Source organism: Artibeus jamaicensis, unplaced genomic scaffold, assembly GCF_021234435.1.
Source record: "Artibeus jamaicensis isolate MK-2021 breed Jamaican fruit bat unplaced genomic scaffold, CSHL_Jam_final scaffold_833, whole genome shotgun sequence".
Taxonomy (NCBI): Eukaryota; Metazoa; Chordata; class Mammalia; order Chiroptera; family Phyllostomidae; genus Artibeus; species Artibeus jamaicensis.
Window position 1 is genome coordinate 24,608,108 of NW_026522056.1, and position 27,556 is coordinate 24,635,663.

General features: G+C 41.3%; 1 long non-coding RNA gene across 1 annotated transcript in view; it reads right to left on the reverse strand.

Annotated features, from left to right (window-relative positions):
• LOC128626628 (uncharacterized) overlaps positions 1–27,556 on the reverse strand; it is a 433,748-nt gene that overhangs the window by 185,156 nt on the left and 221,036 nt on the right. Inside the window, exon 2 of the long non-coding RNA XR_008390615.1 lies at positions 8,620–8,660. This is a non-coding gene — a long non-coding RNA (uncharacterized LOC128626628). The remainder of the gene's footprint in view (positions 1–8,619; positions 8,661–27,556) is intronic.

Genomic DNA, 27,556 nt, shown 5'->3' on the forward strand with positions numbered 1-27,556 from the left:
TGTGGTCATGCCATTTCCATGTAGCAACATGTGGGTACAGGGTCATCATCTAGTGGGTGAAGGCCAGGAACGTTAAACCCCTGGCAGTGCCCAAGACGTCAGGGATGGAGGGAGGTCAAGTCTCATAGTGTGTAGGACTTGTAAGTACAGATAAGGATCCACACCTACAACCTCACTCCACTCAGTAATGGGCCCAAAATATTTTGGGCTCAGTTTCCACACACATAAAAATTTCCAGGAGTGCAATGATTGCATTATGAAAGATTGAAGCCTTATTTAGAATTTCAGTAAAAGCTGTTCTTCATTTAAAAAATAATACAGCAATGGTAATAAACGTCTAAGACTGCATTTATCGCTGTGCATTCACTGTGCCCTTACCTATAGCTACAAAATGCAATGAATTCACAATTTATTCTGTTAGACTGATGCCAGGGTGCTCTCTTATTGACACAAGTGTTCTTCGATGACAAATTTCATTTCCTCTTTAAGTCACTGCATTGTATGAATTTTTGAAATGAGAACTACACACAAGTTATGCTCTCTATAAATTTCATTTCACAGAGTTTATATAATATGCTATTTGGTGTAAAAGACAGTTTTGAGTCTCACAGGATCAAGAACCCATAGATTGGACAATCTCAACTTTAAGCTTTCGAATCCCTGGGTTTTTAAGTTGTAGTCTGATCTGCAAGGAAGGAGAAATACTTTAATGATTTTTCACTAGTGACATTTGACTCAATGTCTAAATTCTGAAGGAAGAGAAGACTAACTGGAGCAGACTGTATATCTATTTAACATCTTTCCACTTAGTTCAGCTGAGATGAGGCATGGATGTAATCGGAGAGCAATGCCAGCTGCACACCCACTGAATCAGGCATGAATAAGGACTCTAAAGAAATGAGAAAGAATTTGCTGCCCCAAGGACATCTTTTAGAGGTAGACTTCATCCACAGAAAACAGATTGCATTTCCTTTAAAGGAGGAAGAACGTACTCTTATTAAAAAGTTAGATTTTTTCCCAATTATACTGAAACTCTGTTTAATATGAGGAGAGGAAATAGGACACTGAGGCGTGTTGATCTTTCCAAGCGTGTGTCATATTTCATGATTTCATTAAAGTAACTAAGTCAGGCAAGCCCAGCTCAAAGGGGTGAAGTTGCAAGGTTTCCTAAAGAGGATGACATGCTAGTATTTTGGTAAGTATCAATGAGTTCCGTTCTATTGGGCTTTTTCATTTGCACGTGTCACTCCTTGAGAATAAAGCACAATAAAATTGGACTTTTTGCAGTCAGATGCCTCGATTTCTGTTTCATATTTTACCCCTGAAATACAGTCATCTATGAAAACAAAACCTATGGGGCAGAAAGGCTCTTTCCCATTTTGCAAATCGAGCGGAAGCGTGAGCATGTGTCAGGATGTCTAGCAGCTCCGCGCCAGCATTTCTCGTCCCCCTGATAATGGGATCTTCAAATGACAGAACTGGATCAGGAATGACACATTTAATGGTACTTGGAAAAGTAATGGAGCTGCTGTCAAAAACACCCAGGATGACAATGAAACTCGACTACATAGTAGGTGTTCTGAAGATGAGAGTGGGAGCTAATGTTTTTACCATAAATGTCTCCCTCTTATTAGTGTTTAACGTGCAGTCATCATTGACACCCAGTTTCAAGTGATAAAAAAGTATAATTGGTCCAATGGGGCCACCGCCATTGAGAGGAAGGTATAATCACTTAATAACGCTGGTTAATAGCATGTTGGAAGATACATTGACTCCCTCATTCAAACATATTTATTGACTCCCCACTCAAGGAAATAATATTACTTATTAAGGAAGATAAAACAAAATATAGAGCATTATTTACACTCAAAAACAGCTTTTGGTTAAGTTGAAGGAGCTAGAAATATTCAGAGGAATATATGCTTACTGTCTTGTTTCATTCTACAGGTCTACTGAAACCTCAGTTTTTAGAATGCTCATTGAAAGCTTCTTGGAAGAGGTGCCATCTGAACTAGACCATGAGAGATGAGTACTAATTCCAGCCAATAAATGGCATCCAAGCCAGATAGAATTGCATAAAATCAAGAACTTCAAAATGTTCTCAGAAGAATAAGGAATTTTCAGTTGTATTTGACTCTTGGGCAGAGTTGTCACAGAACAGAAGGACAGAAGTTCGGTTGATGACAAGGCAGAGAGGGACAAGGACAGGATAAGAAATTTTGGTCAAATTCAGTAAGTAACTACGAACCCCAAAAAAGGCATGTGCTCAAAGAAGATTTTAGAAAGACAAGTCAGCATGGTGAGTGAGACATCTCTGGTCTCAAGTATGTGCTTAGGGATTGAGAATTTGAAATACTTCTCTCTCATTTGGTCACATCCTAATCATTCCCTAATCTTGTATAGACACGTCTACAATCTCTCTCTCTTTCTCAGTCCTGCATAAAGCATGTTGTTGCTTTGGAAAGAAGTCTATTACTACATGAGAGTTTGACATGCACCATTTTGAACAAAATTCAACAAATTCTACCTTGTCATCCAAAGCTGATGGGGCCAAGCATGGCACATTCACAGGCTTCCCAGAGGTCTCTGGGTGGTCCACAGCCAGTGCTCTGCCTCAGAGAGTCCAGAGGGACCAGAGGCACAACTTGCATCATCTCTCCTAGTGGTTGCACCAGAAGACTTACAGATAATGGGCATCAGGGAGCAGAGAAGCCGAGGAGAGAGAAGAGGGATTAGGAGATGTTAGGAAGAGGCAGAATATCTACACAAACAGAAATCACGAGGTATAGAGAAAGAGAAGAGAGGAGAAACAAGAGGAGGAGGAGCAGAGGGTGTAGAAAAGCATTAGGCAGTGGGCCTGACTACTGTCCTTTGCAAGAAAAGTCTGCTTAGAAGCCCGGCCCTCGGCTGGCCTCTGAAAACTGGGATACACGGATGACTCCCAGCACCCAAACTTATGAGTAGCTTTCTGAGCCTAAACTCTCCATTCAAACAAGATAGTTCGTGCTGAACATCTGCCTTCCTTCCAGGACTCTGGAATCCTGGGACATGCAGGCAGCGGCAGCTTCTGTGGGCAACCGCCAGTAGAAATCTAGGAACTTCTGCAGCAGACATGGGTTCACATGTGTTGTTGTAACTCGTTGCTCAGAGAAGCACACAGGTCCTGCGTGACGCCACTGGGAGGGGACGCCTGGAAGCTCGTGTCTGGTTTCCTTCAGACTTCACCCCAGGTTCCTTTTCCTTGGCTGATTTTGCTTTTGGTTTTTTTTTTTTTTTTTTTTTTTTGCTGTAGTAAATCCAGCATGTGACTATAGGCCAAGTCCTGTGAGTCCCAGTGAAACACTGAACTTGGAGATGGTCTGGAGGACCTTGATTTACAGAGCTGTTATAATAAGTTATAAGTCAATACAGATGCCTTTTAATTTCCATAAGTCTATAGCTGAGGGGGGAAAAGCATAAAAAATAGACTTGGATGTCAAGGATTGGGGCTGGATGCTAGGTGGTGCCAAAATATTGCTTGTCATTTGTGGTACCCTGAATATTTCTGAATGACTGTGTTACTGTGTGCTTCAGGACGACTCACTGTGTGGGGATTGAAACCCCATGTTCCTTTATCTACAATAAACCCTGTTACTTCAGGTAAGTCAAGCATGGCTTTAATTCTTTCCAAAAAGAGCCTAACTAACCATTGCCAAAGGCAAAGTGATTCTGCCACCAACACAGAATCTCCAAGCTCAACAGAGCAGTGGCGCCTGGACACATTTGTTCCTTTCCTCCTTCAGCAGCCTTCTCCTTCATGATAGTATGTCTTCTGACTTCAAGCTTCGACCCTACTCTTACAGTTCTTTGCAAAGGGCCTTGATCTCTTTAAAGAAAATCAAATCCATCTGAGGAATGTCTGTCACCTCCAAACCTACCTGCAGGACACTATTCTATCATATGCCCAATGTCAGAGAAAAAAATGTACCTCTGTTTCTCTAAATGGAATGGAGGACTTGATTTCTACATCAAATTCTCTTGTTGTCTCTTGTCCAAGTCCCGATTCCCTCCACTAGCAGCTCCTCTTCCCTATTCTCTGCTGTTCACCTCTCTCCTCTACAGTGTGTTTCTTCTACGAACACAAAACAGTGAAGGTTCTTTCGCCCTAAAATAACAAAACCATACGAACAAAAAGAAAAGTCTGCATCTGGCCCAAGCTATCACTCTGCAGACATTTTGGGAACTTGTCCATACTCAGTCTTCATTTACTTAAATCTTACTCATTTCTTGGCTTGCACCCTGCCCCTTTATTCAAAGCCCCATTAACTGCCAAAGTTAATGGCTGCTTTCAGTCCTAGTCAAGCCTGTGATGATTCCGAGGAATCCTTCATTCATGAAACGTTCTGCTCCCAGTTTCCCCGATTCCCTGTGTTTTCTCTGCCTTCTCTCCTGTCCTCAGTAACTTCCCCTGCCTCTTCCTCTTCCCCTTCCTGGAAAGTCACTGAGGTCCCTGTGGGTCCTCCTCTCTGCTAACGTGACATCTTCCTGTGTGCCCCCAGTCTTCTCCCAGAGCTCCCTCCCCACCTCCGATGACCCTCCGGACTGTGCATCCCAGCTGTCCTGCTCTCTCATGCTCCATACCCAGCCTCCCATTTACTCCCTGAATACATCTACAGTGATGAAAATGTCAAGATAGCATGTCTTCAATGAGATCCAACATTTTGCTTCTCAGATGTGTTTCTATGCTTATTTTTTTCAGATTTTATCTATCTATTTATTTATCTATTTATAGGGGAAGGAAAGAAGAGAGGGAGAGGAACATCAATGTGTGGTTGCCTCTCATGCACCCTCTACTGGGGACCTGGCCTGCAACCCAGGCATGTGCCCTGATGGGGGATCAAATCAGCAACCTTTGGCTCACAGGCCAGCACTCAATCTACTGAGCCACAGCAGCCAGGGCTCTGCACTTACACTTTTGACCGGATTCATCATATAACCTCTGCATTCTTTTAAGACAAAAGAATATCATACATTTTCTCAATGCCTTTCCCTCCCATACAGCTGATGGCTCACAGTCCTCCCAGCCGCACTGACTGCCCCAGTGACGGAAGGCTCTCTCGGACAGGCCACTCTTCTCCATCACTGACTATGTGCTCACATGTTTAACGTGTGTCCAAACTGTCTTCACCTAGCAGACTGCGAGATCTTGTTTCCCATTCTTCTTTCCACTTCCCACTATAACCCACCCTCTAAGAAATCATCAGAACTATCATTAAAAAAAAAAAGGATCACAGGCTTGTTCTTTTGAACCATATTGCTTAGGTTTGAATCCAGACTCTGCTACGGTCTTGCTAGGTAGCTGTGGGCAGATAACCTACCTACTCTGTGCCTATCCTCACTGGTGGACTAAAACACTAACAGCTATGAACGTTAACAGAGTTAAGATATGTAAAGTGCTTACAACTCTGTCTGACATTTAGTATGTGATCAGTAAATACTATATTGTAACCATATCGAATTGTCTTTCTTTATCTGAAACACTGTGACATCCCTTTTAATTCCAAACAAATATGCAACATCTGAGTGAAGCTTAGTGCTTATCCCTGACAGAGCAACTGCTTCCTCAATCTGGAGGAATACATGATTTCATAGGATTAAAATACATGATTTCACATTGTTTTCATAGGATGTTCCACACCATACAGCACACCACAGATCTTCTCCAGGAGAATACAAGTTCTACATCATATTTATATCAGTATTTCCAGAACGAATAACTGACTGACTGAATAAATGAGTAAACATTTACATAAATGTGTGAATGCGTGGATATAGGGCATTTTATCATAGTCCAAATGAGGTATCACATTGCTTAGAGGAATTTGTGATAGATAAAAATACCAAAAGGCAACATAATGTTAAAAAAAACACATATCAAATCAGAAATTAGAATCAACCTATGACTATTTAGAAAGACTACATAGACCTTTCTCTAAATCTTTCAGAATTTATACTGTTAAGTATGGAAAATTCCAAATATTGTGAAGAGCAACAACAGAAATACTAGAGTAATAAATATTTACTGGGCACCACCTGTGTGAAAGGTGAGGCATTGCATTTTTCACACGGTACTGAAAATATAATTGGACAAAAAACGAGGAACAAACAAATCCAAAGAAAAGACCCACAGTCAGTGATACAATAAATGTCTTAAAAATGTTCTTAGAAGAAAGGACATTGAGTTACAGTTCTTCGAAGAGCCTGATAATTGGCTGAAGGCTTAGAGGATGAGTATGATTGGAAAGAGGGACCAGGTAGAGGAAACCATATGTGATGGATATGTTAGCATGTTCACCGTGCTTAAACACTGCCAGCGGCCTGGTGGGGTAAGAAAGGGGGCTTCTGGGAAGGGTCACAAAATAGTGTAGAGGAAATGACGACGCTGTGGTCACATCGAGGTGAGAAATGGTAGCAGGCATCGCACCTGGAGGATGGCGCAGGATTCATTTCGGAGCTACAGTAATTGGTGACTGGAAGAAAATCACGGAAGGTAACCTCCAGTGACACACCTTAAATCTGGAGGCAAGAGGCAGATTGGCTAAGGAAAAAAACAGTTGTGCTCTTTTTGGGGTTGGACCATAAAGTAAAAGTTTGACAAGAGGCTATTTTATTCAAGATATTTAGCCAAAACATTCCAAATAACCCCCCCGCCGACTGAGGAAAGCCAGGCGTGGAGAGCACAAGCTCACTGCACGAAATGCTCACAGGGATAGTTAGCATCACCCTCCACGGACGCTGCTTCGCTCACTTGGTCTCGCAAATTTACAGTCAGTGCTTCCAAGCAGTAAATTCATTAAAACCAGGAAATTGCTTAATGAGTTTCAAGTGACAAACACTTCTAAAAATAAATGTTTGAACTACAGGGATTCCAAACAAATGTATCATGATCAGGACTTGTTATAGTATGCCTATCGTGACCGCAAATTTAATTCACGGTAGTAATATGTTAAATCTCATGTTCCTTTTCCTTTCTTTCTTAAGAAGAATTCTCTTGTTTTAGAGGCTGTGGAATTTCCACCTGTCCTTCCTTCCAATGGTTGCATCACTTTGAGAGCAAGCTGACTAATTTCCAACCTACTTTGTTTTCTTCTTTATTGCCCCAAAATGTCTATCGGTGTGATTATGGGTTATTATGCAATAAGGATGCTCTTGTGTACCCTAGGAGCCTAATACAGAGTCTAGTCCAGTTGAAATGTATTAACATTACACAATCTACACAACTACGCTTCACTCTGGGCTATTTTGCAAGGAAAAAAATGATCCTCTATCAATATACTAAATAGAAGAAAGTTGCATTATTCCAATGGAAGTTTATTTTAGAAAATTAAAAGGCACGCCAGCACTGAAATAACTAAACCTTATTACCACAGAGGATCCTCACTAAGGGACTCCGATCTCTCTCCGCACCTTTCAGAAAGGCTTGGTACCCACCCCCCAGAACTTTTCCGGTGAATCTGAGGTTACAAATATAGCGAGTGAGGTGCAGTTTCAAGCTGCTCCTGGTGCACAAGTAAGGAATAAGGGAAATCTGGAGTGGGGAGGATCAGACTGTCCTGCACGCTAAGAACAACAGAAGCCTGGCACCAACACAATTAGTGTATTCAACGTAGTCATTCCCTTTGAGTTAAGAAAAAAACAATGATCGCACAGTAGATTCCTGTTTTCTATAATTCAAGATACCATTTTTACCTCCTTCCAGGATCACCACTGGGCAGACGAAGGTGGCCACAGGACAGGGCGGGAAGCCATGACCTCGGAACAACCTGCTTCTCTGCCCATCCCCAGAAAGGCTTCCTGGGGAGGAGGCTAGGCCAGTGACAGGCATCCCCTGGTAGGACCTCTGCCCGGGCAGCACCACGAGGCAGCCTCGCCAGCGCTTCCCATAACATACATCCGGGATCCATCACCCTCCCCCCGCCCCGCACCATTTGAATGCTGGGCCATCGATTTTCAACCCTAACTCTGCCTAAGATTCCAAGTATTGAGATTTAATCAGGGAACATACTGAATGAACAGCAACTTTAATGATTCCTTTCAACATAGCATACTTTTTGTTTAAAAAATATTGTTCTAAATAATTCATTTAAAGTGTACATTAATTATACTGGATTATAATAGTGTTCCTAAAAGGACATCTATTGTCCCTATAAATATCAAAAAAATTCCTTATGACCAGTATAGTTCCAGTGAACACCGAGTGAATTAATGGTGATTGGCATGCAGATAAAAGAAGAAAACGTGCTGTTTGCTATTTGACATTTTCAACGGAAAATCACTTAGTATTCAACTAGCTGTGATGGCATTCATAGGAATTACATTCTAACTGAAATGTTTTTAGGAGCTCGATTTTCACACCACTTTTACTTCTACAGGGTCACTTTCTTGACGCACATATTCAAAGAGCACCTGCATAAACCCATTTATAAAATCGCCAGGAAAGTCTCAGCAAATACAAATGATTGTGCAGGATAAAACAGTCCTCTTAGAATGATTTTTATGCCATGTGTATAAAAGTAAAAATAAACAAATGGAACATTTTAGCAGCTCTCACTTTTAGGAAAAGGTTATATATTTACTTACAAGAAATCTAGACGTCAACGGAATGGAAATCCATCACCGGCCTGCAAATTAACAACAAAACCGAAGACAGTATTATTTTACTCAGGCCACTTCATTGAACAAGACAGATAACACCTGATTATATTATATATGACTCAACAATATTCATTTATAGCATCGATGATAGTAAATAATAATGGTGACAATAATAGTGTTATAACCTTTTTTCCCCACACTAACCTGGGGCAACCTGTAACTCTACCCTTTTAAAAAAACACTATTCTTTCATGTATTAAGTACTTCGAACTCTCGATGTTTACATGCATGCTAAAGAAGACAACCATAGAACAGTGGAGTTGCATTCTGAGCTAACAACATATAGTCAGAAATTTAATTAAAATCACAGGGAAAATGCTTTACTATGTCATTGTGGCTTTCCTAGAAGTTTTTACAAGTCATATCTGGATGCCCCAGAAGAGCACCTACAGCCTTTGGACAACCACTGAGGCAGCATTTGTGTCTGGGCTGTGGAGGGCCCCCGGGTGCTGCTTGATGTCCACATGCTGCTCCGACACTCATCCCAGATGCTTCAGTGAATACAGAGCTGAATCTGAAAGCGTCAAAGCATGAGCAGAAGGAGTTTTGGTCCAGGCAAGTTGGGAGTTGCCATGAAGCAGCATCATCAGCACTGAGCTGCGATCCTGGAACCAGCGTGAAAACTGCACGGTGTCTTTACTGGACACCTGTGTGGCCAAGGCCGATATAAACCACACCCCACAGAATCAGAGGTTTCTCTCCCATGCTGTCATTGTCCTTCCTTTTCCATACTGTAATGGCTCGATGCAGAATAATTTTATGATAACAGTTACATATTCTATGGAAGACTCCATAATTTCATAGCACACCATCTTTTATCAGGATGTTGTCCGATGGACATTTATTTGGGACTGTGTCCACACCTATGCAGGTACAATGTTGACATCTTTATGTTGACCTACATAGATTATCAGAAGATGTAACACAGGGTTTTGTTCAATTTCTTGTCTGCTTTAACTCATGGGACTTACAAGGAACATGAGGATACGCAAAGCCACAGCCCTTTAGTGTAGGAGGGGCCTGCAGCAATAAGATGCATTTTTAAGTGGAGAGAAGCTATTGTGCCAGCTGTATGTCAAGATACTTGACAGAGTTAAGTACTACAACTGTAAAGTTAAATCACAGGAGGGAGAGGCATTAAGAGGTAAAGAAAAGATAGAAAATTCGTGTTTTCAGATGAGATCTGTGAGGGGGAGGAGCGTAATCTGTGTAGGGAGACATAAGAACCCTCCACAGTTAACAGAAGCTGAAGAGAAATTGATTTGGAAAGAATAGGGAATAATCATGGTGTAGAACAGTGCATCCCATAATGAGTCTGGTTCTTGGAAATGCTGATCCGAAGGCGGGGCCCATAACTCCCAGACTGACACATGCCGTAATTTTCTCCAAAATAGAGCTACTCCTTACCCCTGATGCAAATAGTCTATGTGGCAGTTTCAGAAGCTCAGTTGAATCGAGGCAAGAGTTGAATTTAGAAGTCTGAGGGGTCCACGAAAGTGAAGAAATGTTAAGAGACACTGAAAGCGAGGGAAACATGCCACGGCTCAGCATCAATAGCACGCTAGAATGAGAGGGTAACAGGACCACCTATCTTTGGTGGAAGGCGGCTTGATGAAAAAGCTCGCTGTTTTGCAAAGCCTTGAGAGGGAGAAGAGAAATAAAAGAACTGGAAAGCAGATACAAATTTGAAACCACTACAGAAATAAGGAAATGGTGATAATTTAGTGATGCATATATGTTACCGAACATTGAGTGGAAAGTTAGTAAGTCTAGTGCAATCACTTTGGATATGAAAGTCTTTGCTTTCACAGTCTAACATGACAGGGACCTCAAATAGCAACGCAGCATAGGACGCAGGTGGCTGGTGCTGGGCTATGCGTGCCTGGCAGGAGGTGGGACAGCTGTGAACAGCCACAGGACTTTCCACTTTTCATGCTGGAACACACCCTCATCCCCTCTGCGATTTACGGAGAGTCTCCTATTCTCACAAAGTGTACTTCTGACTTACCACACCGCCTGCCGGTTCCTCTGCTTTTTCCTGGCTCCTCTGTTCCAGGCACTCTCTACAGGTTCCTGCTGGCCTGTCTACATGATTGGGCCAACCAGCCTCTTTGGAAAACAATTTGGCTCTATTCAGTATATTCGATGCTTTTGTATGCCATACATAGATAAATGCAGTTTTTTTTTTACTCTGGTCATTCTTGCAGCTCCTCACAGATTCAAATCCTCTAACCAACCCTCTTTCCATGCACAGACCCCTTCTCTGGCCAGTTCACTGCAGTGAAGGGCAGGAAAGAGGTGGAAGAGGCTGTGTGTGGTGACTGGACGTAATTAAACCATTCTCAACCAATACTGAAAAATGTGAGTCTAAAATACTCCAGGATTGCACTTTAAATTGTATCATTCTAGAATGAGGCCCTTGGAAATTGGCCTATTTAAGTTTATATTTCGTTCCAGAATTATAATGCCTAACCTTTTGGCATACGAGAATTGACTTCATGGGAACAGTAGTGAAATAGAGAAAAGAGCACATCTTTCTGGGGTCTGTTATTTGTCTCAGCTGTTTAGGTTGCTTCCATTTTTTAAAAATTAGCAGAATGGTGTTTAGCATCTGCCAAATATAGCTCTGAGGAACAATAGGCTTGATTGGAAGAGCCGGCATGTGGATCAAATACTGAATTCATCAGGGGAACTAGATTTCATGTAGATTCCATGTAGGTGGCATAGCGCTCTTCTTTGCTTGACTCCCCATTTTAGGTGACAATAATTCCCATATCTTAATATCTAGTTTAAAATTTTCCTTCTTAGATTTGTGTCCTATGCTACCCCTCCATACTCCTGGCCTCCACAATCCATCATTCATCAGTCTCACTATCCCAACTGGTGAATTTCCCATTCATTCATTCACTTATCCATTCACCTTGGGTGCACCTCTGAACGAGGCAAGGGGAGAGTGTTGATAAAAAGACATCTTCAGTCTTACCTTTGATATAATTAGTTTATAATCAAATTGGGAATCTCGAGATATTTTCTCATGAAAGGTTACAAAGGGAAGACTGAATTTTAAATGAATGATATAGAAATAGAGAAGTTAGGAGAAAGGAGAGATCATTGGAATTTAGAGTCATTCATTCATTTATTCAATACGAGCTATATCTGGCACAGGTCTAGAGGCTGGGAATACTGAAAATAGCAAAAAAAATATATATAGCTTTCAGTGGGAGGGATACACAGATAATGTTAGATAGCAATGAATACAGGAAAAATAATGCAAGTGAGGGTAGTAAAAATAGTGGAGGAGAAGGTTCAGTTTTAGAAGAACTGGCTAGCCAAGTCTTCCTTGAGAGTAGATTTAAATAAAGACCTGAATAAAATGAGAGAGTGGGTCATGTACACACTGAAGGTGGGAGCCCATACTGGCCTTAAAATTATTTTAAAAAGAAACCTAGAAACCTCACGAGTGAACAGGGGGCATGAGTAGAAGATAAAGTGGGAGGGTGTAGGGACCAAGATCAAGAGGGGGCTTGCGGGTCATAATAAGAATGTTGGCCTTTATTCAAAACCAGGTGTCTTTGGTGCTTTTTGAAGTAAAAAAGTGACAGGACAGGATTATTCTGATGGCATGTTGATAATAACCCGACATGAGGGCAGGGAGGACATTATCAGGAAGATCCCTGAAAGGCCATCCTGCTCGAGTCTAGGAAGGAAGAGGTGACGACTTAGAGTAGGGTGGCAGCCATGAAGGGTTGGGCTGCGTTCAGATTTTGGAAGTATTTGGAAGACATAACCTAAATATTTTGCTGACCAAGTGAATCCTGAATGAAAGAAAAGGTAGTATAAGGGACAAAACCAAAATTTTTGGCCGAAGTAGTTAGACACCTAGGAAGATGGAGACATATTTGAGTTGGGGGACGCTGACCACCCTCAGCGGGGCCTGCAGATCATGTCAGCAATGGCACGGATGCACGGCCTTCCAGACAATCTGTGCTACTGAAAACACCATACACATTAGTCTCTTGTGAGTCTGAAAGGCGTAGTTTTGTTGAATTGTGCCTTTCATTGGTTCTTCTTCCTCTAAGAGTGGGAAGAACACTGTTTTCAGTGATCAAATAGCTGGGCAACCAGCGGGAAGGGCCTTACATTTCGTGAGCCTCACTATTCTAACCCGAAAGTTGATGATACTAGAACGTATTTTAATTGCATTAGCAGTTCATGTTGAGAGAAATAGTTTAACACTTATGGGAAAAAATTCCTGGTGTTGTGTTGGTGGGTTCTGCTGCTATACTCCTTTGGAATGACAGTGTAAGAACTATTTCAATGTGGAGCGGATCACTTGGTCTTGATGTATTTTTTTCTTTATTAACTGTCTGAAAATTAGCTTTATACATACAAACCTGAGAGGAATTTTGTGAAGTTGATCAAAGTAATATTTATAAACTTCCCTGAAATCCCTAGCTGAAAAAGAAAATGTCATATAATATCATTTGTCTAAAAACGAGACCTTTTGTAAGCTTTCATTATAATTTTAAATTTCCTTACATTAAGGAACATGAATCAATCAAATATAATGAGCAATGACTATTTGCACATTACAAGTTTTTCAGGGCCAAAAATTGACTCACTCACTTTGTTTTCTTCTTCCACAGCATAGACTTCTTAAAATTGTTGTTAATGATGATGGTGGTAATATTAGTAGCACCAGTAGTAGTAATACTACTACTGTAATTACCTAGATCATGACCTACAGAGCTCCTCCTTCTGGGAATTATTAAGTAGGGGGATGTCACTTATGGTTTGCCATAGAGTTCATGGCACAGTTCAACATTTTAAAAAAGCATTAAACTTGGCTATATTCAAAGACACCAGGATCCTAAACGGGAACACAGAGCGTAGGGCAGAAATTCATTTATATCTATAGATTATTACATTTTTTATCAATAGGAGGTGCAGTAGGTCTACCTTGATGATCCGGCCCTTTAGGTACAATATCCACAAGGTTTATGTTTCCTGTCCATTTAATAAAGCATAAGCTGATTATTCAACAGAATCCCCTTATTTGTTTAAGATCCAGTGATTTGTAGTTGTACATAGAGTTACATGCCCCGGTGTGACTGAAGTGTTCCAGGGAAATGTTCTGAAGTCACCAGGGACATGACTCATGTTCTGTGGATTGATGCCTGAATGTCCAGTGCCTAGGACAGTGTGTGGCAAGCACAACAGCGCATCCGTGAGTCCTCCCCTACCACCTTTGTCTTCCTCTGGGGGGCTCAGGCCATGCAGAGAAGGATGTGTTTCCTCTCGTGCCTTCTTAGATTAACCTCTCCAGGTTTTTACCACTTCGCTTAATGAATAATTGAAGCAACTGCATTTAGTTTTTATATTTTTCCAGCTTTGTCGAGGTGTAATTGACACATACCATTGCATAACTTACTGTGTGCAATGAGTTGATTTGATACACATACATGTTGCAGAATGATGACCACAATCAGGTTAGTTAAGACATACATCCTTCACCTCACATGATTATAATTTGTGTGTTTGTGTGAGTGTGATGAGAGCTTTTAAGATCTACTCTTAGCAACGTTCAAGTGCATAACACAGGATAGTAGCTACAGTCACGATGCTGTACATTACATCCCAGAACTTACTCATCTCACACGAGTAACTGGAAGTTTGTACCCTCTGACCAGCATCTTCCATCTTCTGCTCCCCTTAGCCCTTGGCAACCACTATTCTATTCTCTGTCTCTGTGAGTCTGATGGTCTTAGAAGTTTTAAGAGTCCACAGATAAGTGAGACCAAAGGGCATTTGCATTTCTCTCCCTCTCTCTGACTTATTTCACTTAGCATAATGCCCTCAAGGTCCAACAGTGTCATAACAAATGCCAGGATTTCTTTCTTTTTATGCCTAAATACTACGGATGAATAATACTCTGAATAGTTTAATGGAATAATATTTTGGTCATATTCAGAACAGTATTAAACCCAGAATATTATTCTAAATATATATCACCTTTTCTGTATCCATTCATCCCGCACTGGACACTTAGCTGGTTTCCATGTCTTGGCTGTTGGGGGTGATGTCACCATGTACATTGGGCACAGAAACCTCTCCAAGACAGCGATTTCACTTCCTTCAGATGTATACCCAGAAGTGGGCTTGCTAGGTCATACGATTGTCCAATTTACAACTTTGGAGCAGCATCCTTCCTGTTTTCCACAGTGTCTGCCACAGTATACATTCCACCAACAGTCCACGAGGGTTTCCTTTTCTCCAAATCCTTGCTAACACCCCGTCTGTGTGATAAAAGCCAATCTAACAGGAGCGAGGTGATATCTCATTATAGTCTTGATTTGCATTTCCTTCATGGTTAATGATGTTGAGTAACTTTTCATGTACCTGTTTTCTATTTATATATCTTCTTTGGAAAAAAACAATGCCTATTTAGGCCCTTTGCCCATTTTTTAAATTGATTTCTTTTTTTGCTTGGAGTTACTTTTATAATTTGGATATTAGCCAGTAAATGATTTATGATTTTCAAATATCTTCTTCTATTCCATAGGTTGCCTCTTCGTTTTGCTGATCCTTTTCTTTGCTGTAGAAATGTCCAATATTTAGACTGTATTTAGAATGGGTATATCTTTTACTGTCCAAATCAACATACTTTTAAGAGATTAAGGGCTGTCAGCTGCACCAGGCGATGAGCATCCTTTCTTGGGACCAAAAGTGATGACGGTTATCCTAACAATATACCCTGCGCGGGGGGCAGTGTGCCTTTTGTTAGTCTCCCCCAGTGTTTAATGAAACTACATTTACTTACGTCCTGAGTAATTCTTTGTAAATGGATTTTATAATAATTGAATCACAGTTTAACTGCACTAAAGAATTTTGCTATCTAAAGGAATTGTATGGCGATTCCAACTGTAAATTGGATCATGGTAATTCTCCCAACCCCCAATTTCTCTTTTGTAAGCATTGCTATAGGTTGAAATTACTTGGTTCCCAGCACATCTATATAATAATTAGTGCCTAATAGCTCTGTAAAGAATATGTGTTAACTAATTTCCTGACAATACATTTGGAGTCTTCTTGTACTCTGTCCTTTCCCCCAAATTGTATATCCAATCCGGGGTGACTCAGGCCCACACAGCATGTGGGAGTCTTGGTCTTGCACTTGATGATCCATCAAATATTCACATAGCTCATACCTTTGACATTACTTTTTTTCTCTGGTCAAATATCAGTTTTTGAGAGAGACTACCTTAGATCATTCTTTCTGAAAATTGAACCTCTTACTTCCTCCCCTGCCTTATTTTTCTTCATAGCACTTACTCATTTCTGATGTTATATCATATGGATTTGTTTATTTTTTGTCTTTCCAAACAGGCTACAAACTCCATCGAGATAGGGGCTTCTTCTATTATACCCGAAGCATTTAAATAAGTGCTGGTATATGGTTGGCATCCAATTCACATTTTTAGAGGAATACATAAATAAATTTGTAGAAGGGTACACAGATTAGGTCAACTCTCAGGCTGAAAATTTCAAAAACAGAAATCTTGCTTCCAAATCTTTTTCTCATTAAATCATTCACCCTCTCAATGAGAGGAGAGCCAGTGGGGGTGGGCAGAGTTAAGCACCAAATCATTAGAACAGTCAGCCAGTGAATGCCGAAGACTTGACTAAGACAGGAGAGCCTGTACTGTGGGTATTATTTTAATGTGGAGTGTTACAGAATCTGAGGTAGTTCTCACTGGATACATCCTTCTTTTCAAAAAGTAGAAATGCCTGCTTCTTAACTCTGATTCAAAGATGGGCTTTCCACTGTCTCTGAAGATCACTGGAGTAGGTCTTCACTAGCTGGTGGAAGGCCGGGTGGTCTGCACATGAGGGTCTTCCTAAGAAGATTCCCTGCCTCTGGTGCCCTGTGGATGGAACTTGGGAAACAGGAGCAGAGCAGCAACTGCCAGCAGATCTCGATTGCCCTGAAGTTGCCCAGGGAGGGAGGATGATCACTAAGCGGCAGAGGCCCAGCCATTTAGCGCTTTATGGACCATAGACGATTGCACTCAGAAGCAGGTGGGCAGGAGGTACCAAGTGCAGAGCCCTGTTGGGACGTTCTCCCTGCAGCTCAAGCACACAGTAGCGGACAGCACTCTGTTCTGCCCTCACTCTGGCTCTGGACACCTTCCAAGGGACAGAGTTGCTTAACCCGAAGGACAGTTCTGAAGTTGCACAATGCCTAGCACCCCCTTCTAAATTGGAAGTACACTTGGTTCAGAATCAGTCTTTTAATGGGAACCACGAAGTTTTATAGCATTTAGAGATTATTTGTAATCTGGAGGCATTTCTGCCCAATGGCCAAGTTATTAATAATGCCATAAACCGTCAAAATAAATTTTGACAAGTTTTTCTTTTGAAAAAGCAGGAAAAAGAAACCAGAAATGTGAGTGCTAATGTCTGAACAAAGCTTTCAAAGACCTTCACAGTTTTTACTAAGAACCCAGGTGAAGTTTCTTTTTCAGCATTTCCACAAGTGTATCACTGTTTGCTAACTAATATGAAAATTCTTATAGTATGCTTATATTTTTATCTTTATGATTTTGTACATGAATAAATACCACTCAGTGAGGTGTGAGCTGACCGCAACAGTTCACTAAAACAACCACTTTTTTTTCGATCTTGGGAAGGTTAGAAAATGTGTAGATGAGAAGGGCCTGCTATGAGCCAGGCCCCGTGACCTGTGGCTCCTGTTTGGAGATATAAGAATCTGAATGTAGTAACGATGTCTTCTCCACGTCTCCCGAGTTCTGTTTATAAGCTGCATTGTCACACTCGATCTTCACAATACCCTCGGGATTCTTATCCTCAGCTTCGCAAAGGAGGATACTGAGACTCAAGTTTGAAGAACTTGGCCACAGATACTAAATTAGTGAGAGAGTTGAGGCTGGGTTGCAAGTCATCTGACTCAACTTCTCCCTGCTCCGAGTGGCCACCATTCATTGTGGCTCTGCGTCAGTTTTCCCTGGAGCTGCTCTACGGTGCATTGATCCCTGTGTTTGTCGAAATTTCTGCACACAGAGAAATAACCTAAGGACATGTGAATTCGTCACTGATTCTAGTTTTGGTAATGAAGTTGGTAAAAAATTAAATCCATTTTTAAACTTAAATTTAAAAAAAGGCATACCCAGAAGAGGTGTCACTGATAATCTGGCTTGTTTCAATGAGAACATGTGCTGAAACCATATGTCAAAAAGAACACCAGGGACACAATCCATAAAAGCGGTTTGTTTCTAAATTTGGAATCAAAATGGTAGAGTGAAAGCTGTGGTTTTTTTCAACTCTGAAATACTTGTCTAACTTAGAGGAAACACCAAAATAATACAATTTATGGGGGAGTGGCCTCATAATCATATAGTAACTCATTAACACCATTACCACCATCTTCTACTTCATTATTTTATATAGGTACCATTAAGTTCCATTTTCATTACTTCTGGAGTATAAACAAGGACAAACCCAGGGTGTTAGAGCACTACTGTTACCCCATTTACAAGACTCAGAAGACCTTTGTCTTGGTGGAAGATACAAATGACAGTCCTTGATATTCTTTTTAAAAAATTCATTGAATTGATTGGCATGATGTCGGTTAATAAAATTGCATGGGTTTCAGGTGTACAATTACACACACCCTCTGTATTGTGCACTCACCACCGCCAGTCCAGTCTCCTTCCATCACTGTTTATCTCCCCTTCTATCTGCCTCACTCTCTTTCCCTCTGGTAATCACCGTACCGTTGACTGTGTTTCTAAGTTTTTGTTTGTTTTTTCTTTTGCTTAATCCTTTTACCTTTTTCACCTAGCCAATCCCCCCAACCCTCTTATCTTCCAACAGCTTTAGTCTGTTTTCTGTATCTATGAGTCTGTTTCTAATTTGTTTATTTGTTCATTGAATTCTACATATGAGTGAAATCATATAGTGATTGTCCATCTCTAACTGGCTTATTTTTCTCAGTGTAAGATTCTCCAGGTCCATCCACGCTACTGCAAAAGGTAAGGTTTCTTTCTTTTTTATTGCTAAGTAGTATTCCATTGTGCAAATATACCACCGCTTTGTTCTCTATTCATGTACAGATGGGTACTTAGGCTGCTTCCACATTTTAGTGATTGTGAATAATGTTGCAATGAATATAGGGGAGCTTGATTTGTAAGAAAGCTGCTTTAATGCCTCTTCATATTCTGCTACAATCCCTTGGTAGTTACAAAGGCTCTCTCTGCAATATAGGCAAACCCAGGAGGAATTTCATAGCTATGCCTTTCATGTAAAATTGTAGTTGGACATTTCAGCTGAATTTGCCCCCAGGGGTCCCAGTTTAGAACACAGTGCTATTAGAACTGCAAAAACACTGTTCAGTTTATAATGACAATAAATTTGTGTCAGTGGAAAGCATTGCTAAATAGAGTAAGCAAACCAACTTCCAAAGAAATACTGCATTTAATAGTAGATAAGTGCTAACCAGAAGAGGCCCAGTACTAAGTCAGCAAGTACTAAGTCTTCAGGATATGTGGAATACTTAACACTCCATGTATAACACTATCTCATCCCTAGAGGTTTCAAGCCAGGACAATGTGCACTTCTTTCTCTCTTTGCTTTCCTATAATTATTTGTATACTTGCTCTACTCTTTCTTCCTTTTTTCTTTCAGTTACTGACATAAAAACCACCTTAGAAATTACTTAATTCCACAAATTCAAGAATATAAAAACAATAATTGTATAATTACTCTACATTTAATAATTTGCAATTTATCTTGTTATTAAGCCTTAATAATTGGCCATAATTATTGATTAGGGTAGAGTTCTACGTGCTTTTTATGTTTTGCCATAAATCACAACAAAATGTATAGTTCATAGGATTTTATTACATTAATATTTGAGAAATTTTTTAAGTCCACACTCATCAAAATAATGTAAAATGCCCCTGTCTGGTTTTGTTTTAGTGGTCAATTAATGAGGTATAATACGTAGATATTGAAAAAATGTATAGCTTTTGCTCCCTTAAACTAAGGTAGATTTAAATATGTTCATTAATATAATAAAGGAATTGCCCAAATTAAGATAGTAGGAAGCTAAGAAATGCTATTTGATGCTTTTAACATGTGCATTTTAAAAAGATATTCCCATCTAGGTTGACAGTTAGGGGATGGGCCAATGCCCTTTCTTATCCCTCCCTGCCCAATGTCTGTGCCCTGAGCATCACCTGTGATAGTGACGCATTTCCTGATTTCTATAGCACCAGTCATTTCCTATCAATGTCATTTTTAAGCCAATTGGAAATACAAGCAGAAAAATAACAAAATCCTACTTTTTAAAGGATAGAAGATAGGTAGTCAGAAATAAATATTATTAAGGGGCCTCTAGAAGGTTTTGATTCTGCTCCACTGTGGATGAAGTGAACACAGGGATTTTCAGACAGATCATGCCCTGAGACATAACTCAGCTTCATCCCCTGGTCCTGAGAGTCTTTGACAAGGAACTAGCATGTCAGTAATCCTAACAAGATTACTGAACTACAGGAACACATGCAGGGGTGGGGAACTGGGCCTTAGCTGGGCCTTTGGATACCCCAAATTTCCAGGGTATCAGTGACAGACTTTAAAAAGAAATCTCAAAATCAACTGCAGGGTGGATGATACAATTCCTAACTAGCCTGATGATGCTCTGGAACTTAAACAGAATGTAGCTTCTGACATTAAAGAAGACATATGCCCCACATACAGGGGGAGAAAGTAAGGGCCAAGTGACATTCATTTGGATGATTATGTCTACACTCACCAGATGTGAAGAAAACAAATCTTTGGATATAGGACTAAATCTCAAGCAAGCAAAGAGCTGGAGAAAGAGTTAAGTGCCATAGTTAAGCTCGGAGTTATATAATGTAAATAGCAAAGAAAAACAATTCACCAAAAACATTTATATACAAAACCCAGGGGGCTTTTCAACAAACCAGTCAACAGGAGCAAATGTACAACAATATGTTTCCGTCGGCGAATGCTTGTTAAATCCCCTAAAGCAAGTTTTTGCTTTACCCCCTGCTTCCAGAGTACTCAGCTCAATCCTATAAATTGGTTGAGGCGGGGGGAAAAATAGTTCCTGAGGTCCTTGTAAACATTTCACTTTTATTTTTAGAAAAAAACATATTTTTCAAGAACTGCAGGTGTGAAGAAACTAATACTGAAAGTCCCCCATGAGCAGCTGCCTCACACCTCACTCCATCCCAGTGCCCTTGGACCAAAACAAATGGAATGAAATCCACAGACCTTGTAGCTTCAGACTCTCAGAAGCTCATTACAGCTGAAAACACGTAAAATATGACATCCGCCAGGCCTATTACAATACAGAACAGATCTACCTCATGCTCAAGTAGAAAAGGAACCCATTAGAACCTCCAGAGACAAGCACGTTTCTGCCCCAGACATCATCATGGGTTCCCTTCCACCCACCAACTGAGGTACAGATGGCCCCCATTTCAAAATTAAATTACTATGTAGAAGAGAACAATGGAAATGTTTACTTGTGAGAAGAAGATCTTAAAACAGAAGAGAATTTAATTTCATCCAGTAGTTCCCTCCATACACATGGATCATCGTCTCTTCCATACGCTGGTGAATTTTATCTTAGACATTCAACACTACTCCTCACACTCAGCTCCCCTGAAGTGGGTACTGAGAACTGTTCTCAGTTTACCAACAGAGAACAACACAGGACGATGCAGGATTTTTATGGAGAAGTCGGGTGTAACACTATTATTTTTCAGATTATGTAAAGGGTAAAATGAAGTGAGATCTACATGCAAACATGAACTTGGGTATTTGGGACAGGCAAGGCTTCCAGCAAATTATAAGCTTAGGATCTTTGAGCTTGTGTAGAGAAGTCATCTCTGATCCCCAAGGAGAGGTTCTGGGGCACAGGAAGTAATGTCGCCTTTTGGCATATTTCTTACACACATACACACAGATCCACACACACAGTATGTCTGGCAAATAAGCATATAAAGGATGATCAAAAGAGGTCAGATCGTTTGCTGTTCTGGATTACCAGGCCTCCTGGTAGATAATAGAAGAAAAATAAGAGCAGCAAAGACCCACACTCAAGATCAGACCTTAAAAAGAAAACCAGGGCTAGTGGGTCCCTAACTCTGCTCCTGCTTTTTCATACTCATGAGCACCCTCTTCACTGAGTTCTCATGAAATTAAAGTGTGTGATTCAATCTACTCTAAACATATTCTAATAACAAAGCAACATTGATTTTTAACCCTCCTTTATAAAGCTTATTTTCCAACCATGTTGTTTTTTGAGTATTCATTTTCTGGGCACTTTCAAGGTTTTTAAATCATTTTTGCACATGAGCATAAACTCGGTCCTTGGACAAATATGAACCATAGTGGAATGAACTTTCCTAACTCTAGCACGCTACCTCCTGCATGTCACTAAATATCAAAGAATGTTGGAATGGGGAGCACATTCCAAATGTGCCATGGTGAGAAGAGGAAACTGAGATTTAAAGAGACTAAATGATGTTCCTAAAGTTCTTGACAGGACTGGGAATACCATGATGTAGGAGTATTTTTGAATTACGAAACAATATTTCTTCTGTAACATTGTACCCTCATTCATGGTCACATTTCACGTAAATGCAATATATATTTTATTAGTATTGGGTAATCTGTTGATGAAATTGTATTTTCATTAAGCAGATGGTCTTCCCACACACCAGGGTGTGATGTGTCCCCGAGCCACTCCTCTGGTAGATCTGAATGTGACCGAGGAGAAAGTAAATGTGTACCTTTAGCATACCTGGACAGTCAGAAGGAAGATATTATAGTCACCGTGCATAATTTCTCACCAATCTTAGTATATTAACATCCCCTACTAACCTGCTTGGCCCCATGCCTCACCCGCATCTCTGACAATGGTGTTAAAGGCCAAATCCTGAGAAAACCCTGAAGCTTCACCTCCTGTTGTCGTCTGACAAGGAAATGGGAACTTTTCGATTCCGTTGGTATTTACCCATCACCTAATAAGCCATTAGTATAACCTAATACATCTCCCTACTTACTTAACAAAGATCTGCTTAGCATTAATATTCACTTGTATCAAGTTCCTGATTTGCTCCCAGGAATCTGAGAAGAGGGGTAACTGGGCGGGTGGTAGGAGCTGTGAGTACTGACAAGAATCTCAGGGAGGTAGCCAGGGCTTGGAAAAGTGAGACAGTGTCCTTTCAGGTCACAGCCCGAGGTCTGTGTCTCCCGTCTCATAAAGGTAAGGAAGGCTTCCCATGCTACAGGGATACTGAATGAGGGGCCAGGGGAAGACTGGCTTGTCATTCAACAGAAAGATAACTGAGCAAATGCATGAACAAATGACCCTGTGGGCAGCCTTTTTCCTGTGCCTGGGGCAGTGGGAGGAACATTGGTTCCATTTGAAGGCTCTGCGTGAGCCACTAGAGAGACAACCACGAATAATACACTGACCACTGTTTAGTGGCCTAGGGAAGAACATGTGGGGGACAAGCCACAGATAAATAACTCAAAACACGGAGGGAAGTGCTAGCTGGTGTAGGTGCAACCATATTGATGCATAGAAGAAGAGTGAAAAATTGCACCCAGAAGTCTGCATCAGTTCCCTTCTGCTTCTGTAACAAATTACCACAGTTTCACAGGCTTAAAACAATACCATTTCATTATCTTACAGTTCTGGGGATTAGACCACAGAAATGGGGCTCACAGTACTAAAATCAAGAGGTAATCCATCTCCATGCCTTTTCCAGCTTCTAGAAGCTGTTCAGTGCCCTTGGTCTGTGGCCCCCTCCATCCTCCAAGCCCAGGATGGCTGTGTGAGTCTTTCTCATATCTTATCACCCGTCCTGAGATTCTCCTGTCTCCCTCATTCACCTACCAGGACCCCTCTGATTGCATTGGGCCCAAGCTGATAATCCAGGATGATCGCCCCACCTCAAGATTCCTAATTGAATCACACCTGCAAGGTCCCTTTGGCACATGGCATGCCACAGGTGCAAGTTCTAAAAATTAGGATGCGGACCTCTTTGGGGATAGGAGCACTCGTCTGTCCCTGTGGTGCCAGAGAAAACTGGGGTGATGAGAAGGTTTCGTGTAAGATGAGGTTGGTGGAGTCTCACAAGGAGTAGGAGATTCCCAAAGAGGGAGTGGATATTCGGGGAAAGGAGGGAAGATGGGCCCAGGCAGAGAGCCCTATGAAAAAATGGAGTCAAAAGCCTTTCAATCACTGCTTTCCTGTTAAATATACCACTTGCCATATAAGCAAACCGCTCTGACATTCCTGCTCATTGTGCTCATACCAGCATCTGTTCCTCTCCTGGAGATTTGTACAGATTAGTATCGCATTTCTATAATTACCTAAAATAATAAGGTTAAGCTAGCCAATCTAGTCAAAAGGTCCATTCTTTTCTCCCTCTTTGAAAATGAATACAATGCTTTCTTTTGTACAGAGTTCAAACTTCTTTTCAACGGTCAAGAGGACTGAAACCTGTCATTACAAATAGCACTGAAACGCAATCTGCCTCCTCCTTAAATCAACAAGGATCTCCATCATCTGCTCCTGCTGATTTACACACACTACTTACAAAGCAATCACCTCCTTCAATGTGCTGTGAATTCTAAAGCTTCTATTGTGTTTGCTTGTCACCCAAAAAGTCAACATTCCTCAGTCTGGGTGAGGAGTATGTGAAAGCGAATCAAATGCAGGATTAAATCTAGGAGAAGTAGGGAGCAAGACTTCATATTGCCATGATCGTCCTTCCAGATGATCAGCAACAAGCTGATCATGAATGACTTCCTCTAGAACCACAGCCGAGGTGCGGGGACATTCCAGCCATCCCACGCACCAGCACCAGGAACCCCATGCCAAGGACCATCCTGAAGTGGAGACGGCTTGGGGTCTGGGAATGCAATCAAACTGCTCTCGCTCAAAATCCACTTGAGATGTCTAGATGGTCCCAGGTTGGGTGGGCTTAATTTTCCGAGCCGTGTTCAGTAGGCTGTGTACACCAGAGAGCTACACGGAGGTTTGTTACCCTTCAGAGATCTCAGATCAAACTAGATAATTGCATGCTCCCCTATGAGAGATGCTGTTTTGTAGTAGACATCAAGCTTTCTATTAAATATCCCTCAGGTACGAGCAAGCCACACATCTAACCAAACCTCCAAGGAAAAGAGACGAAACTTAAGGGAGGAGGGATGGCAGGAGGAGGTTGGGGATGGAGGCCAAATCCTTCCTCTTAAACACTGGTCTGCACAGACCACCCTTTTATTAATGTAGAAAAGAAAATTACTGACATGGATTCATTAAGAAGTTTTCATGTTGCCTTTCTATAATAACATTTCCCCTTCTTCTGCGTTTTGTCCCTCTAAACATGTCCCTACACTCTTGGACTATTTCTTCAGATCTTTCCTCGGTGACCTAGCCTAATTTCCAAGGATAGATGCACTCCCAGTTGCTTTTCAGATTTCTTATTGCCCTGATTTTTGCAAAGTTTGTATTTTTCTATTGTTTTAGTCTTTCCTATGCATTGGGGATTTGGGCTATAGAGGTTTCCCTGAAAAAGCAGTCACGCCATGAGGATTTATTTAACAATTCACCTGAAAAGGATTGTAAAATAAACCCTAGGAATGTCTGCATCTCACCGTTCAGGGTACTGCCCATGGATGTTTGGCAAAACCTAGACATTTAAGCAATGGCTAATATTTAAATAGTGCCTGTCCCATGCCAAAGACTGTGCTGAGAGCCGGGGCTGTAAGTGTGGGAGGAGGGTAAGGACTTTAGGTACCAGGACGTGATGGTCCCTACCACAAAGAAAAAACAGTCCGGAAGGACACAGATTTGCAAATAGTTAGGCTGCAATGTGATAAGTGCTTTTGCAAATGTATGAAGTAACTCCCGTGGGACCCCAGATAAAGGAGCAATTAATTCAGCCTGAAGGAATTCAGGGAAGCTTCAGATAAGAGGTCACATTCCAGCTGGGCCTTGAAAGAAGAGCAGGACTTCACCAGGGACTCTGGGTGTTGAAGTGAAAGAAGGGAACAAGTAAAAGTCTATGACGAATAGGAGCAGCAGCATGAACAGAGGCTCACAGAATTTCACGGCTCAGGCCCTGGTCCCTGTTCAGCTCCAATGAATATTTTTGCGTGAATGAGCGTAAGAACGAATACATGCTTGAAGCACTGGCTACAACCTCATCACCCTCTGCTGTCTCAAAATCTGGGTCTTCAGGGGTAAGCAGAGGTCAGACCTGGGCGGACTGCATGCTATTCCCGAAGGGTTATAAGATGCCATTTTTCTGCCCTGGATGCTGTGCTTATGTGTGCAGATGGGGGCCCTCCAACAATCTCTCTCTTTTGTTTTTCTTTTTCTTTGTTTATTTTTGACAAGTAACGAGAAAAGGTGATGCAGAAGTAATCGCCACCTTAGGATTCCTTCCCTGAGCAAAGCCACCTCTTTACTAACAGGCTGTTCAAGTGCAGTGATTTAAAAGCAGGCCCTGGACTGGGAGCCACAATGTTGATAAGTAGCTAGAGAGGGAGGGGTGCACAGCAGGCCAGGGGGCCAGAACAGCAAGTAAAAAGTCCTCTGAGAAAGGGAGCTCGTGACATGGTCAGCGTCGCTGGACTCCTGATCATGGGGCACAACACGGCCAGAGAGGGCCGAACAAGGTAGGTGAAGGCCAGACTCTGAAAGACCCTGCAGGACAAGTTGAGAACACAGGTCTAAGGGAGATGAGAAAATCTGATGTGGTTTAGGTAGGAGTTCCACGTAAGGTGGTTTGCATTTCAAAAGAAAAATAACTCTGCCTCAGGAAGGCCTGTGGGTTGGGAACATTTGTGCAGCTGGTACTTGGGTGGCGAGAAGGCAGGAGCCCGGGGCACTTGTTCCAGCAAGAAGACGTGGTAGCTTGGAGTGGGGGTTGGTGGTGGAGTTGAAGAGAAATGGACAGGTTTGAGAGATAATTAGAAGGTAAAATGGAAATTGTGAAACACCTGTTACAAAGTTAAATATTTAATGAACATTTGTAGAAATATTTAAATCCTTCCAGTTAGGGTACTCACTGATTTCTTCGCCTTTTTGACAAATATTACTGAGTATCAATCATGAGTCAAGCAAATTTGTCCAAGGCACCAAGGACACAGCTAAAGCCAGACAAACGAGATCTCAGATCAAAAGGGACTTATATTTTGGTGGGGAGACAGACAATCAAATAACTGAATGGAAAAACATCATTTCATATAGTGCTCTGAAGTGAATGGCAGGACCCTGCTTTAGACAGTGCGGTTGGGACCGATGGGTTATAGGAGAAGAAATCTGAAGTCACTTGAATCTGAGAAGCCCACCATCTGAGAGTGGGCCCTACATATTCTCGTCTTTGAGTTAGCTTTCCTCTCGTCTCTTTATCTCTTTATCACCTTGCTGAGCTCTCCTTTTTTTCTCTTGTGTCATAGATTCAAAAGTTTCCTTTTGAACATTTGCCTATGTTCTCAAGAGGCTTTATCTGCGTGCAACTCCTTGGTGACACGGTGGTGAAATCACTAGGGTTAGAGATCCCTCATAGATTTTGCTACCTTCTGCCTTAGGGAGAGAAGGGACTCCTGCTGGTCTTAAAAACAGACAAACAAATAAACAAAAAAACCATGAACTACATAATTTACCATCACACCACACAAATCCCTCCCAAAATCTTAAAAAAAAACAGATTCATGTTTTAAAAATAGTTTGTTTCATTACCTATTTCCTTTCTTTGAAAAAATTGAATAACGGTCCAGCATACATTTA